This window comes from Loxodonta africana, chromosome 26, assembly GCF_030014295.1.
Source record: "Loxodonta africana isolate mLoxAfr1 chromosome 26, mLoxAfr1.hap2, whole genome shotgun sequence".
Lineage (NCBI taxonomy): Eukaryota > Metazoa > Chordata > Mammalia > Proboscidea > Elephantidae > Loxodonta > Loxodonta africana.
Window position 1 is genome coordinate 33777771 of NC_087367.1, and position 16648 is coordinate 33794418.

General features: G+C 40.0%; 1 protein-coding gene across 6 annotated transcripts in view; it reads right to left on the reverse strand.

Annotated features, from left to right (window-relative positions):
• Positions 1 to 16648, reverse strand: part of LTBP1 (latent transforming growth factor beta binding protein 1) — a 737180-nt gene that overhangs the window by 606669 nt on the left and 113863 nt on the right. The gene's annotated exons all lie outside the window — the stretch shown is intronic.

Genomic DNA, 16648 nt, shown 5'->3' on the forward strand with positions numbered 1-16648 from the left:
AAAAGGTCACACGATTTTTAGTAAATAGAATTTGAACCCAAAAGAGCTACCTCCAGAAATGCCTCAGAAACACAAGACAAAGTCTTAAGAAAATGCTCTGCCATTATTTAAGTTACGTTCTATGGCTGAAGTTTAAACTTTGAGTATCCAAACAAGACTTGGCACCAAAAAAAATAAAATAAAATAAAAGCCCAAGTCTAATCCCCAACACCAAGAACTGCTCTCCTATCAGAGCTTGGAGTGGCTGTTTTAGAAATTTAGTCCACTGTCTCTTTTTACCAAGGGCAGAAAGATGGCGATTCGCCCAACATACACCTGCTAGTTTGTAGAAAATATGAGTGCACTGTACACCATCCCTAGTTTTACAGTGAAAGGCAAAAAAAAAAAAACTCCTTTTCTCTGTTTGCTAGGATGCATGTACACTGAACACCTATTCAGCATTCTTACTGAATCACCATGTTTGTGGGCAGAGTTTTAAAGGCAGCAGGGCTATAGGTCATGGTAAGGTAAGCCTGGCTTTTAGCATAGGCTGGATCTCGTGGAAGGAGCCCTGGTGGCGCAACGGTTAAGCAGCTAGCTGCTAACCAAAAATTTGGCAGTTAAAACCCACTCAGTGGCTCCAAGACAAGAAGATGTGGCAATGTGCTCCTGTAAAGATTACAGCGTAGCAAACCCTACGGGGGCAGTTCTACTCTGTCCATTAGGGTTGCTATGAGATGGAATGAACTCGATGGCACACAACAACAGGTTCCATGGAAGTTGAAGTGTTACTGACTTAAGTTTTATTAGATAAATATCATTGGGCTGTGGACACGATTCCTTCAGTCCCATCTTTATTTGTTCAAATACATTTATTATGCCTACCCTTTGCTATCAGTTGACCTTTGACTTCAACTCTTAGTTCTGAGGCAAGTCATATTATTAAATCTCCCATAAATTTCATTGCAAGATTTGGTCCACAAAACAATTACAAAACAGATGAAGGCTGTAAACCACAGGATGCTATCAACTAAGGCCCAAAATCCCTGAAACCTATTGATTTTCCATAAAAAAGAAATTTTCCTTACTTTCTTACAATATGATTCCTATTAATTACAGCAAATAATGATAAGAAATGGCCCTCCAGTAGAACACAGGCTGACAAATTTTTGATAAGTTGAGAAAGATTCTTAAAAAAAAAATCAGCCAGCTCATTAGGTAACCTTGGGGTAAGTCACTTAACCTTGGCCTCTACAAGTGTCAGTGTTTGAGGGAATGGGGAGGGCAGCAGCTGCATGTTCCCCCAGGCCCTTCCATATTATGTTTCTAGAATTCAAATTCAAAAGCTATGATCTTCTGGAGTGCAGGATCCTAACTTAACAGAGCTTTCCTAGGCCACGAAGCAAACTCTGTTGTAGAATCTGAGGTGATCAGGTCCCTCCTGAGCCACCACTATTTATTAAATGTCACAGGAATGGAAATTGCCTCTACCCAGAGAGAACAGAAGCGATCACAAGCAGGGACCCCGCTCTAGAAACTGAGCTTCTGCCAGAGATCACCCCCAGGCCCTTTCATGTATACATTCTCCTCATGCTTTCAATTAGAAACACGCTTCAGTTTAACATCTGAGAATGATTTCCACCTCTCCTCCCCACTGTACTACAAATGGCCACTAATCTACCAGGAAGGTTACGCTGAGCAGCTCCTAAAAGGTGCTACAGAGGTGAAGGTGCAACAAGAACTTGCTGTTAGGAGTGCAACAGTCCCTGCGGATAAATAAGAACTGTAAAAGGGTAATGGCTTTTTTTTTTTTTTTTAATTCTTCAAATTTTAAATCTGGTAGGGTGAGGGGGGTAGAGGAGAGAACAATAAAAGAGAAAAACCTTTAAACTTTAACGTCACAAATGTAGCAGAAGAAAAAGAACATTATGTAATAACCAGTTGCCATCGAGCTGACTTTGACTCACGGCAACCCCAGGTGTGTCGGAGTAGAACTGTGCCCCACAGGGTTTTCAGTGGCTGATTCTTCCGAAGTAGATCATCAGGCCTTTCCTCCGAGGTAACTCTGGGTGGACTCCAACCTCCAGCCTTTCAGTTAGCAGTTGGGCGCTTCACTGAAAGCGCCCAGGGACTCCACATTATGTAACAGCATGACTATATACAACACCAAACTTTTGCAGTAGATTTTTAAAGAGCAATAATGCAAATGAGAAGTCAATTTTCCTTCCCCTGTACCCCCAGCTGCACACAGGCAGGAGCCCCTGAAGCATGCAGAATTAGGAAGGACTGGCTGGAACTGGTAGGGACAGACTCCCTAATGCCAGGACAAGCCCCTCGCCTGACCACACACCCTGAAAAACAAAACCCATGTCCTGGGATCACATTTTATCAAGCCATATTCCTGCAAATATTGTTAGTCATCGACCAGTTGATTCCAACTCATGGCAGACTCGTGTGCAGAGTACAACTACTCTATAGGGTTTTCAAGGCTGCGACTTGTGGAAGGAGATAACCAGGTCTGTCTTCCAAGGCACCTCTGGGTGGGTCTGAACCTCCAACCTTTCAGCTAGTAGTAGAGTGCTTAACCATTTGTGTCACCCAGGGACCCCCTTTTCTCTGCAATATGGACTATATAGTAAAAAAAAAAAAAAAAAAATTTATAGTAGTGGTCCTCATATACCTGTGAAGATCAGTGGCTCTCACTGAGTTGTGCCAGGACCAACAGCAGCAGCAGCAGCATCACCTAGGAACACATTAGAAATGCAACTTCTCAGGCCGCCCTGTTGTTGTTAGGTGCCATGGAGTTGGTTCCGATTTACAGCAACCCTAGCTACACCACAAGGGAACACTGCCCATTCCTGTGCCAGCCACCCTAGACCTGCTACATCTGTGGCTGTCCTCCAAGTGTTTCTGACGCATGCTCAAGTTTGAAAGCTACTGACATACAACATTTGGACACTATGACAGTTTTCCACCAGCAAGAGTATGAGGATTTATATTTTTATAATCGCAAGCTTAGTGTTTCCATACTACAATTGTTTTTATTTTTGCTGAATTCTGGGCTATGATACAGGTGTCTGCTTTACCTTGCCCTTTTATTTTTAATGCAAAAAGGGCAACATTTATCACTGACCAAATTCTCAGGACTCTGGGTCCCTTCCAAAAGTCTATATATTTGTCCCCACCTACTTCACTGACCTGGTGGTACAGTTGTTAAGGGATGGCTGCTAACCAAAAGGTCAGCAGTTCAACTCCACCAGCTGCTCCTTGGAAACCCTATGGGGCAGTTCTACTCTGCCTGATAGGGGCGCCATGAGTCGGAATCGACTCGACAGCACATAACTACAATAACACTTCATTGACAATGCTAAAATTGTAGGCATTGATGAGAAAACTGTTAGAACGAAAGTTTTGAAATGTGGAATATTATAAATAAATGTCACAGAAGCACCTACATTTTTTTCCCCACCAGTTGTTTCTGCATTTGCCTGGCCAGCTGTGGGCCAGCACAATGAGCAGAGGCTACAGCAAGATTATTATCAGTGGGTGAGTCACAAGCTTTGCTACACATTGAAATCACCTGAGGAAATAAACAATGTCATCCATGAGTACTGTGCTTCTTTAAAAAATCATCTATATGAGACCAAATAGTCAACATTTACATACAGCAAAGATGAGAATGTGAGGGGAGGTAATGATGCTAGATCAATGGAAATGGAACAACCAAAAAGAAAGTGAGAATGCTGACACACTGTGAAAAATGTAACCAGTATCACTGAGCAATATGTATAGCAATTGTTAAGTGAGAGGCTAATTTGCTTTGTAAACTTTCACCAAAAACACAATAAAATACTATTAAAAAAAAAAAAAAAAAGAAGCCACAAAAACCATGGTAATGCTATTGCCACACTCTGTTCCTAAAAGAAAAATTAGGATGAGCTACTTAGACCATCACCAGTAAATAGTAGAAGGAAAAGCATTTGGAACTATGGATGCCCTTCAAAATGTACTTAGCTAGCTACCTCATGCTATTTCAAAAAAGAATAAGAAATAAAATCATTTGCGAGAGACCTGCCCAGAGGTGGGACCAAGATGGCAGAGTAGTCAGACCCTCTTACAACAAAAACCAGAAAAAACAAGTGAATCGATTATAAATGACAATCTAGGAGCCCTGAACATCAAAGGGAAAGTTGAGGAATCGGACTGAGCAGCAAGGGGAGGGAGAAACAGTTCAGAAGCACCGAGGAGTTGCTATACATGATGGGCAGAAACTGGCATCCTGCAGGCCAGATCGGCTGGCACGAGTCGTGAGCCAAGCAGGGGTGTTCTGGACACATTTTCCACAATGGGAGAGTCAGAACAGCGGAGAGTCTACACAAGCCTCCAGAACCAGTGAAAAGTTGCACTCAATCGGCAAAAGATAAGTACATGTCTAACCTACCGCACAGATTTTTTAAAAAACCCTTTCGGAAAAACCTCTCTCCCATTTACTTGCCCCCACCTCACTCTGCACCAGGTCCCAGGCCACCTTCAGCAATTGCCACGTTGCTGGGCCAGAAGTAGGACTCATCACGCAACCTGAGCCATTCTCCGGGCCTTGGAGATAGAACAAATTAACAAACAGGAAAAATTAATCTTCCAGTTCCCCTAAGCCAGGAACTCAGGACAGGCAGAGCTCCTTTGCCTAGACACAGGCATGAGGGGTCCACGGACTTTGAATGCCTTTCACCCCTGCACAGACCTGTGTGGACCCATTTCTACACCAGAGGTCCTCATTAGCACATTACAACAGGGTATATAACTGAAGCCTAACTTCAACTGTATCAGCTGTATGGTGGAGAGATAGGTTTGTGGCATTTGACACTGCTCTGCCTATTAAGTAGGGTCCTCACCTACCCACACCAGGAGACTGAGGACAAGTGGCTCCACCCACCCCACCTAGCCACCAGAATAAGTGATATTGCCCAGCCCTTACAGCCAACAGCATTGGGTGCTCATAGTCTGATGCAAAACCCACTGACCTATGTGCTCTAGGGAACAGGGACATGCTTTCCTCCCAGACACTCAGGGGCAGCTATCACCCTGTCTCGGTCAGCACGTGTCCCCCTACTGCAGCCAGATACCTGTGCTTACACCAATCACCTCTGCACAACTAGGACTGTAAGTCATAGCCTGCACCATGCACTTGGTGACCAACTACCTGGACACCTAAGCTGAAACCAGAGAAGAAAAATAAATGGATTCCTGGGCTCACATACCTAGTAACAGATCTAATCACCTGGTAACTGAACGTTAGGGCTTCAAAGGAGCCGATAATCAAACTAGCTCACATGAGCAGCTTATATGGGCATATCAAAACAAAACAAGAAGTTAAGACACATTAAGTAAGCATTAAATAAATATAATAAGTTATTGATGGCTCAGAGACAATAGTCAATATCAAATCACATAAAGAGCCAGATCATGATGGCTTCAGCAAGCTCCCAAAACAAAGACTCAAGAAATCTTCCAGAGGAAGAGAACTTCCTGGAATTACAGGAGGCAGAATACAAAAGATTAATATACAAAACAGTTCAAGGGATCAGGAAGGAGTTCAAGCAAAATGGAGAACAAGCCAAGGAACACACACAAAAAGCAACAGAGGAACTTAAGAAAATTATAAAAGAGCATAATGACAAATACAACAGACTACAAGAATCCACAGAGAGACAGCAAACAGAAATCTAGAAGATTAACAATAAAATTTCAGAACTGGACAACTCAATACAAAGTTATAGGAAAAGGATCGAGGCAATGGAGGTCAGAATTAGTGAGACTGAAGATAAAGCACTTGACATCAATGTATCTGAGTAAAAATCAGATAAAACAATTCTCAAAAAACTAAGAAACACGAAGTATTATGTGGGACACTACCTAGAGGTATAACATACAAGTGATTGGAGTACCTGAACAGGAAGGGATAAAAGAAAACACAGTGAGAACTGCTGAAGATCTGTTGGCAGAAAATCTCCGATACAAGGAAAAATGAGAAGATATCTATCCAAGATGTTCATCGAACCTCACACAAGGTAGATCCCAAAAGAAAGTCACCAAGACATTATAATCAAACTTGCCAAAACCAAAGATAAAGTAAGAATTTTATGAGTAGCTAAGGATAAACAAAAAGTCACTTACAAAGGAAAATCAACAGGACTAAACTCTGAATACTCCATAGAAGCCATGTAGACAAGAAGGCACTGGAATAATATATATAAAGCCTTGAAAGAAAAAAATTGTCAACCAAGAATTATATACCCAGCAAAACTATCTCTCAAATATCACGGTGAAATTAGGACATTTTCTGAGAAAAAGAAGTGTAAGGAATTTGCAAAAACCAAACGAAAATTACAAGAAATACTAAAGGAAGTCGTCCAGTTAGAAAATCAGTAACATGAGATAACAACCCAAGACTAGAACATAGGACAGAGCAACCAGATATCAACCCAGATAGGGAAATCACAAAAATAAAACAAAACTAAAACATTCAAAGCAGGGAAACAGAGACGTTCATTGTGCAAAAGATGACAAAATTAAATCAAAAGAGAGGAACTAAAAAATGTGGTCATGGATCTTTCATACAGAGAAGAAGTCAAGGCAATATAAAGAAATAAAAGTTTGGTTTAAATGTAGAAAAATAGGGATAAATATTACAGTAACCACAAAGGAAACTGATAATCCTGCATATCAAAATAAAAAACAAGACAAACACTCAACAAATACAGAATCAATGACAATGAAAAGGATGAACAGAAAATACATAAAGAAAAATGAATCAGAACAGAAAACTAAGTGGGACAAAGATACTGTAAACAACACAAAACAAAGACAACAAAATGACATCACTAAACTCATATTTATCAATAATTATGCTGAATGTAAATGGATTAAATGCATCAATAAAGAAACAAAGAGTGGCAGAATGGATAAAAACACACGATCTGTCTAAATGTTGCCTACAAGAGACACACCTTAGACTTAAATACACAAATCAACTAAAACTCAAAGGATGGAAAAAAATACATCAAGCAAACAACAATCAAAAAAGAGCAGGAGCGGCAATATTAATTTCTGACAGAACAGACATTAAAGTTAAATCCACAACAAAGGATACGGAGTGACACAACATAATGATTAACAGGTCAATACACCCAGATATAACCATAATAAATATTTATGCACCCAACGATAGAGCTCCAAAATACATACAGCAAACTCTAACAGCACTGAAAAGATAAATAGCTCCAAAATAATAGTAGGAGACTTCAACACACAACTTTTGGTGTAGAACAGAACATCCAGAAAGAACCTCAATAAAGACACGTAAGATCTAAACGCCACAAACAACCAACTTGACCTCACAGACATATGCAGAACACTCCACCCGACAAGCAGCCAAGTATACTTTCTTTTCCAATACACATGAAACATTCTTCAGAACAGACCACATATCAGGCCATAAAGCAAGCCTTAAACAGAATCCAAAGCATCAAACTATTACAAAGCATCTTTTCTGACCATAAAGCCATAAAAGTACAAATCAATAACAGAAAAAGCAAGGAAAAACAATCAAATGTATGGAAACTGAACAACACCTGGCTCAAAAACTACTCAGAAAAGAAACGAAGAACGGAATATGGAAATTCCCAAAATCAAATAATAATTAAAACACAGCCTACCAGAATCTCTAGGACACAGCAAAAGCAGTGCTCAGAGGTCAATTTATAGCAATAAATGCACACACCCAAAAAAGAAAAGCCAAATCAAAACACTAACCACACAACTCGAACAAAAAGAAAGAGAACAGCAAAAGAAGCCCTCAGGAACCAGGAGAAAGCAAATAAAAAAAATCAGAGCAGAATTAAATAAAATAGAGAACAGAAAAACAACTAGAAGAGTTAATGAGACCAAAAGCTGGTTCTTTGAAACATCAACAAAATCAATAAATCATTGGCCAAATTGACAAAAGAAAAACAGGGGAGAAATCAAATAATCCAAATAATAACTGAGATGGGCAATATCACAACAGACCCAACTGAAAGTAAAAGAGTCATAGCAGAATAGTATAAAAATTGTACTCTTAACAAAACTGAAAACCTAGAGGAAACGGAAAAATTTCTAGAAACACACTACCAACCTAAGGTAACACAAACAGAGGTAAAATACAAACAGAGGTAGGACAAATAAATAAACCTATAACAAAAGAAGAGATTTATAAGGTAATAAAAAAAAAACTCCCATCAAAAACAAAAGGCCGGCCCTGACAGCTTCACTAGAGAATTCCACCAAACTTTCAGAGAAAGTTAACATCACTACTACTAAAGGTATTTCAGACCACAGAGAAGGATGGAATGCTCCCAAACTCATTCTATGAAGCCAGCATAACCCTGATACCAAAACCAGGTAAAGACACCACAAAAAAAGAAAATTCTTTCTAGAGAAATAAGAGCCTTTACATGAACAGATATATGCACACCCATGTTCACTGCAGCACCGTTTACAATGGCAAAAAGACAGAAGCAACCAAAATGCCCATCAGTGGATGAACGGATAAATAAATAATGGTACATTCACACAATGGAATACTATGCATCAACAAAGAACAACAATGAATCTGTGAAACATTTCATAACATGGAGGAATCTAAAAGGCATTATGCTGAGTGAAATTAGTCAGGTGCAAAAAGACAAATATTTTATGAGACCACTATTACAAGAACTCGAAAAATAGTTTAAACACAGAAGAAAATATTCTTTGACAGTTACGAGTGTGAGGAGGGAGGGAGGGAGAGGGTATCCACTAATTAGATACTAGACAAGAACTATTTTAGGTGAAGGGAAAGACAACACACAATTCAGGAGAGAGCACAACTGGACTAAACCAAAAGCAAAGAAGTTTCCTGCATAAGCCAAATGCTTTGAAGGCCAGCGTAGCAGGGGAGGGGGTTTGGGGACCATGGTTTCATAATAAAATCTATTAAGAAAACATTCTGCATCCCACTTTGGTGAGTAGCATCTAGGGTCTTCAACAGTAGCAAGCAGCCATCTAAGATGCATGAATTGGTCTCAACCAACCTGGAGAAAGGGAGAATGAAGAACACCAAAGACAGGAGGTAATTACAAGCCCAAGAGACATAAAGGGCCACATAAACCAGAGACTACATCAGCCTGAGACCAGAAAAACTAGATGGTGCCCAGCTACATCCGATGACTGCCCTGACAGGGAATACAACAGAGAATCCCTGATGGAGCAGGAGAGCAGTGGGATGCAGACCTCAAATTCTCATAATTTAACGGTTTGAGACTAGAAGGACCCTGGAGGTCATGGTCCCCAGACCTTCTGTTAGCCCAAGATAGGAACCATTCCCAAAGCCAACTCTTCAGACAGGGATTGGACTGGACTATAAGATAGAAAATGATACTGGTGAGGAGTGAGCTTCTTGAATCAAGTAGACACATGAGAGTATGTGGGCAGCTCCTATCTGGAGGGGAGATGAGAGGACAGAGGGGTACAGAAGCTGGCTGAATGGACATGGAAATACGGGGTGGAGAGGAGAGTGCTGTCTCATTAGGGGGAGAGCAACTAGGAGTATACAGTAAAGTGTATGTGAATTTTTGTATGAGAGGCTGACTTGATTTGTAAACTTTCACTTAAAGCACAATAAAAATTTTTCAAAAAAATGTTTTCAGGCTCTGGACAGTCAGCAGTGCAGGACTCTGAGGGCTACAGAAGGGAAACAAAGCAGGTGAGTCACCCTCACCCTCTGCAGGAGGCACGATCCAAGCCACAGTGCCCAGAGGAGAACCAAGTCAGTATGATGGTTTTGCAGAGCTGAAGAGAGGGGAGGCTGAGGCAGCTGGGATGTTTAGAGCCCAGCACTGGAGAAGAGAGATCTGCACACAAGCACGGCACCCACCCCCAACACACACACACACACACACACACACACACACAGGGGTGAAACTTCATGAGGGCAGGCAAAGAACAACCACCCAGCCCCTGTGAGCTGTAAATTCCCTGAGCTTAAAATGAAAGATGGTAGGAAATACAATCAGCAGAGACTATTAATCGTGGGTAGTAGATATACAGGTGCTTATTATTACATTCTTTGTACTTTTCTGTATGTTTTATACTTTTTTCAAAATTAAGATATTTTTAATATCCCAACAAAAGGCAACTGAAAATTAAAGATACGTGAAACTCACTCCTTGATCACAGGGTGAAGAGGTGATGAGTGCGGGTGGGGACCGGGCAAAGGTGGTGAAAATTACCACAATAACAATCTGCAAATGCTGGGTTTGCAGAAAGCTGACCGAGGGCTAGACCTCGGAGACCAGGTCAGGCACCAAAATCCACTTACGTCCTATGGTCTTCTGAAATCACGTTGATGGCTCCAGTCAGATTTGATTAAATTCCCAGTTTTTTTCCCCAAACAGTAAATACTCGCAGGTTTCTTACACGTTTGAATCCTTCTCTAGTTTGACAAAGGAGCCCTGGCTGCACAACAGTTAAGCACTCAGTTGCTAACTGAAAGGTCAGTGGTTTGAACCCACAAGCTGCTCCATGGGAGAAAGATCTGGCAGTCTACCACTGCCACTCAGTCAATTCCGGCTCATACTGACCCTATAGGACAGAGCAGAACTGCCTCATAGAGTTTCCAAGGCTATGATCTTTAGAAAAGCAGATGGCCTACATCTTTCTTCCAGCGGCTGGTAGGTTCAAACAACCAACCTTTCAGTTAGCAGCCAAGCACTTAACCACTGCGCCACCAGGCCTCTTTTTCGTAAAGATTACAGACTTGGAAACCCCGTGGGGCAGTTCTACTCTGTCCTATAAGGTCACTATGAGTTGGAACGAATTCAATGGCAACAGTCTAGTTTGACAAGCTGATTCTAATGTTCTTTAGAAGTTCAGTGAGTTTATTTTTAGGAAGCAACCCACGCCCTGAAGCTCAGCCTCTATTCCTTTTAAATCTAAAAAAGTACCCCTAGTTATATTTAAAACTTGTCCCAGCTCACATGGGGCAAACAACGTCACTCTGTCCCTTGGCTTTCTCTCCTAACAAGCTGCAGTATGTCTACTGCATGTGTCCTGGGAAGAAATGTGAGTCTAACTGTGTCTTCTGCAATCAGAGACAGCAGGTGAGAAACCGCTTTGCTGTGTGCGTCTTCATGGTAAGTCCCAGCTGCCCTTTGAAGTTATTCAATAACACTAAGTGGAATCAGATCACAAGAAACATCGCATGAGGTCACACATTTTAGTCTACTCAAATCTGTCTGCTCCTTGCACCAAACCCAAATAAATGCTGTATTTCCATTGTAAACATCTCTGGGTCAGCTTCCTCCAAAATCCCTGAAGAAAAAAAAATTAACATAGCATCCCAATACTGTTTTATCCAATCTTGTGGAATAATGAAGGATTCCACATAATGGGATCTTCTAGATGGGTAAACCACACCCCACCAAGAACCAACGCATTTAGTAACCCTTACAGGTTTTTGATCATTATGAAAATCCACATGAAATGATTCAGGGATGCAGGGGTGTATGCGTGTGCACACGTGCACACATTTTATTGTTCACTTATCTCCCTCTAAGCCAGACTATCAAGTAGCACAGGCGTTCTCCATCACCCTTTCCTACCCTGTTTGCTTCTTCCAGTCTACTCTCAAGTGACAATTTAATCAAGCAGATTAACTGAATAGTTGACCACAGTACAAATTACATGGAATACAAGTCACAAAGGTTCTATGCAGAACCTCACGGCTTTATTCAGAAGTTTAATGTTTTCATGTCAAGTACTTGGCCCCCATCTGCCTACTTCCTCAGAAGCTGGGTTCTAGAGGGTTGAGGTTCTCTAACCCTAAGCTCAGTATGAGTAGTACATTGCCATGTGATTTAATCTAAAATAGACAGTAGTCAGCTGGGGCCAAATACGCTCCTCTTGATGCCATCAAAAAGTGTGAAATCATTCACAGAGCATAGTATAATTAAATCGTAAGTCACATAATGAAAAACAACCAGCAGTTTATCAAGGTTCTGTTTTGCCTTTTCTGAAGTTTCTTTTACAAAATTTTATAAGTTTTATAAGTTTCACAAAAGCCCAATTAAAAAAAGAAAACAAAGTTAAAGATACACAGTTTAGACTATATAACCATTTAGTATGTAATTAAAAATACCAAAGTAAGAAGGGAAAAATTAAACCGGGAAAAAATACTTTTAGTGAATACTATCAAGGGTTAATATTTAATACATAAAAAGAACCCATTAAAGTTCTTTTTAAAAAATTAATAGAAAAATAAATAAAAGAAGAAAGGGCAGAAACAGACAACTAAGACAAAAGAAAATACAATTAGTAAACAAACTTGTGGGGAAATGTCCAAATTAACAAAGGCATGAAAAGAAACACAAACTAAAACAAGGAGATACATTATTATGCCTATTTAATTTTTTAAAAATTGTAAAATAGCAATGCAAAATGCTAGAAAGGTGGCAGTAAAATGATACAAGCCTTTTGAAAGGCAGTTCAACAATGTTTCAAATGCTTCAACAACTGCACTTATAGAAATTTATCCTAATAATTGAAAAGAAGAAAAAGCTATGTGTATAAACATGTCCAGCTGTCCATACCTGTATTATTTATAAAAAAAAAAATTATACCAATGAAAAATTCAAAAGAATCCAAAGGTTAAGTTAAATATGGTATTACATACCCATTCAAAACTGAAATTATAAATGTGATTCCACAGGTTTAAAACAATTGATAATATTAGTGAATAAAAACACAATACTATTCTGTTATTTATTCACTCATTCATTCATTAAGTACCTTCTCTAAGTCTAATAATAGTACAATTCACTTTGTACATTAATGCTAGTATCTACGTATGATAAATAAAGTGTCTGACAAATCTTGAATCTTACAGACATAAACTGCTGTTCTTGTTAGGTGCCATTGAGTCGGTTCCAACTCATACCAACCCTAAGTACAACAGGATGAAACACTGCCTAGTCCTGCACCATCCTCACAATTGTGGTTATGTTTAAGCCCATTGTTGCAGCCACTGTGTCAATCCATCTCGTTGAGGGTCTTCCTCTTTTTTGATGACCCTCTACTTTACCAAGCATGATGTCCTTATCCAGAGACCGATCCCTCCTGATAACATGTCCAAAGTACGTGAGACAAAGTCTAACCATTCTTGCTTCTAAGGAGTGTTCTGGCAGTAAAGCACATATACTGTTACGACTGACATTTTTATAGTTCACTGAAAAGAAGACAATATATTTCTAAATAATCTTTAAACTTGTTTTGATACCTTCCATATTGAGTTTATCCACTCTTTTATTCAAACATTTCTGAGCCCCCATCCACCCCTTATATGCTAGACAATGTGCCAAGAACTGAGGATAAACACATGGAGACAAGTTTCCTGATCTCAGGGAGTCGGAGTTCAGAATGGCAGACAGCCAAGTATAGAAAAAAATTATCAAATATTTCTGTGCTGGAAAGGCAGGGCCAAGACGGAGGAATAGCCAGATGCTTCCTGTGATACCTCTTACAGCAAAGACCCCAAAAATCAAATGAAATGATTATATTTATGCCAAGCTAGAAGCCCTGAACATCAAAGGCAAAGTTAGAAAATGGGCTGAGCGGGAGAGGGAGGGAGAGTCGGTTGAGAAGCAGAGAGGAGTTAGCAGGCCTGAATCGATGGGATCCCTCAGGCACCATCCTCGGGAGCACCTGTGGCAGGCTGGTAGTAGCGTTCGGCCGCAGTTTCCTCGGAGGGAGAAGAAGCCAGCCGCAGCGTACTCACACCTCCGGGCCCAGAAAAGAACAGCGCTCCCGGCAAAAGCTAAGTACTTGCATGTATTTTACCAATGCTCCCTCCCCCAAGTTGGCTTCAGTGTCTGTTGATTTCCCTGGGCCTGAGATAGGCACATAGGAGCACCCTAAGCCATGCTCCTGGATGGAGAGAGGAAATAAATTCACAACAGGGGGAAAAGATAATCTGCCACCTCCACTAACTGGGAAAGCTCAGGGAAGAAGTGGCTCCTGTCCAGGCCTGCGTGGACCTGTGTGGGCCTATGTCAGGAGAATAGGCCCTTGTTGGCAAACTGCAACTGTTTCAGCTGTGCAGTGGAGAGGCGGGTGTTTGATGTTTGACATCACTTTGCCTATTAACCAGGGTTCTCACCTACCCACATCAGGGGCCTAAGGACTGGTGGCTCCACTCACATTGCTAAGCCACTGTGACAGGGGTCCAAGGATAACTGGTACCTCCCAGTCCTTACAACCAAAATCACTAGGTGCCCATGGTCCATCTGCAGAACCCACCCACCTGTGCACTCTACAGAACAGGGACATGCTTTCCTCACAGACACTCGGGGAACAGCTGTCAACCCACTTCCTTGTTGAGAGCATGACCCCCTACTGTAACCAGATACCGGTACCTACACCAATAACCCCTACCCCTCTAAGACCATAGGACAGAGCCTATACGACACACTTGATGACCAGCTACCTGAACACCTGAGATGAATCCATACAAGAAAAGTAAATGGACTCCTAGGCTCATATATCCAATAACAGTTCTAGCCATCTGGTGACAGGACATCAGAGCTCCAAAGGAGAAAATAATCAAGCTAGCTCACTCAAGCAACCCATTTGGGCATATCAAAATAAAACACACCAAGAAACTAGGACACGGTAAGGAAGCATAAAATAAACTAATATAACAACTTATAGACAGCTCGGAGACAAAAGTCAATATCAAACCACATAAAGAAATAGACAATGATCGCTTCAAAAAGCTCTCAAAAGAGAATCAAAGGGTCTTCTGGATGAAGCTGCCTTCCTGGAATTATCGGATGCAGAATTCAAAAGATTAATAATCAGAGCTGTTCCAGACATCACGAAAGAGAACATGCAACATGCAGAATGAGACGAGGAACACACAGATAAAACAGTTGAAGAAATTAAAAAGGTTATTCAAGAACACGATGAAAAATTTAATATGACGCAAGACCCCATAGAGAGATAGCAATCAGAAATTCAGAAGATTAAGAATAAAATTACAGAATCAGACAACTCAATGGAAAGTCAGAGGTTCAGAATCGAGGAAGTGGAAGGTAGAATCGGTGAATGTGAAGATAAAGCACTTGGCACCAATATATTTGAAGAAAAATCAGACAAAAGAATTTTTTAAAAATGAAGAAAGCTTAAGAATTATGTGGCACTCTTTTTTTTCTATCAAGAGAAATAATCTATGAATGACTGGAGTACCAGAACGGGGATGGGTAACAGAAAATATAAAGAGAATTGTTGAAGATTTGTTGGAAGAAAACTTCCCTGATATCGTAAAAGATCAGAAGATATCACTCCAAGATGCTCATCCAACTACACATAAGGTATATTTTAAAAGAAAGTCACCAAGACATATTATAATCAAACTTGCCAAAACCAAAAGGTAAAGAGAGAATTTTAAGAGCAGCTAGGGATAAACGAAAAGTCACCTACAAAGGACAGTCAATAAGAACAAGCTCAGACTACTCGGTAGAAACCATGCAGGCAAGAATGCAATGGGGTGACTTATATAAAAAATTGAAGGAAAAAAACTGCCAGCCAAGAATCTTATATTCAGCAAAACTGTCTCTCAAATATGAAGGAGAAATTAGGACATTTCCAGATAAACAGAAGTTGAGGGAATTCATAAAAACCAAAACTACAAGAAATACTAAAGGGAGTTCCTTGGTTAGAACATCGATAATACCAGGTACCACCCCAAGACTAGAACACTGGACAGAGCAATTACATGTTAACCCAAACAAGGAAATCGCAAAAATAAATCAAGATTAAAAAAAAAGAGCAAAACAGGAAAACAGTGATGTCATTATGTAAAAGAACACAACATTAAAATAATAAAGAGGGAAAAAGAAATGTAGTGACAGATCCTTCACAAGAAGAGGAAGACGAGGCGATATAAAGAAATAAAAATTGGGTTTAAACATAGATAAACAGGGGTAAATATAAAGGTAACCACAAAGGAGACTAACTATCCTACTCAACAAAATAAAATACAAGAAAAAAATAGAGACACAGCTGAAACAAAATCAACAACAATGAAGAAGAAAAAAAGATAATATATAAACTACTCAGCACAAAAAATCAATTGGGAAAAAGAAACTGTCAACAACACACAAAAAAAGACATCACAAGGACAACACTAAACTCATACCTATCCTTAATTACACTGAACGTTAAACTAAATGCACCGATAAAGAGACAGACTGACAGAATGGATACAAAAACACGATCCATCTATATGCTGCCTACAAGAGACACACCTTAGACTTAGAGACACAAACAAACTAAAACTCAAAGGATGGAAAAAATATATCAAGCAAACAACAATCATAAAAGAGCAGGAGTGGCAATATTAATTTCTGACAAAATAGACTTTAAAGTTAAATCCATCAGAAAGGATAAGGAAGGACACTGTAAAATGATTAAGGGACAATATACCAGGAGGATATAACCATATTAAGTATTTTTGGACCCAATGACAGGGCTGCAAGATACATAAAACAAACTCTATCAGCATTGAAAAGTGAAATAGACAGCTCCACAATTATAG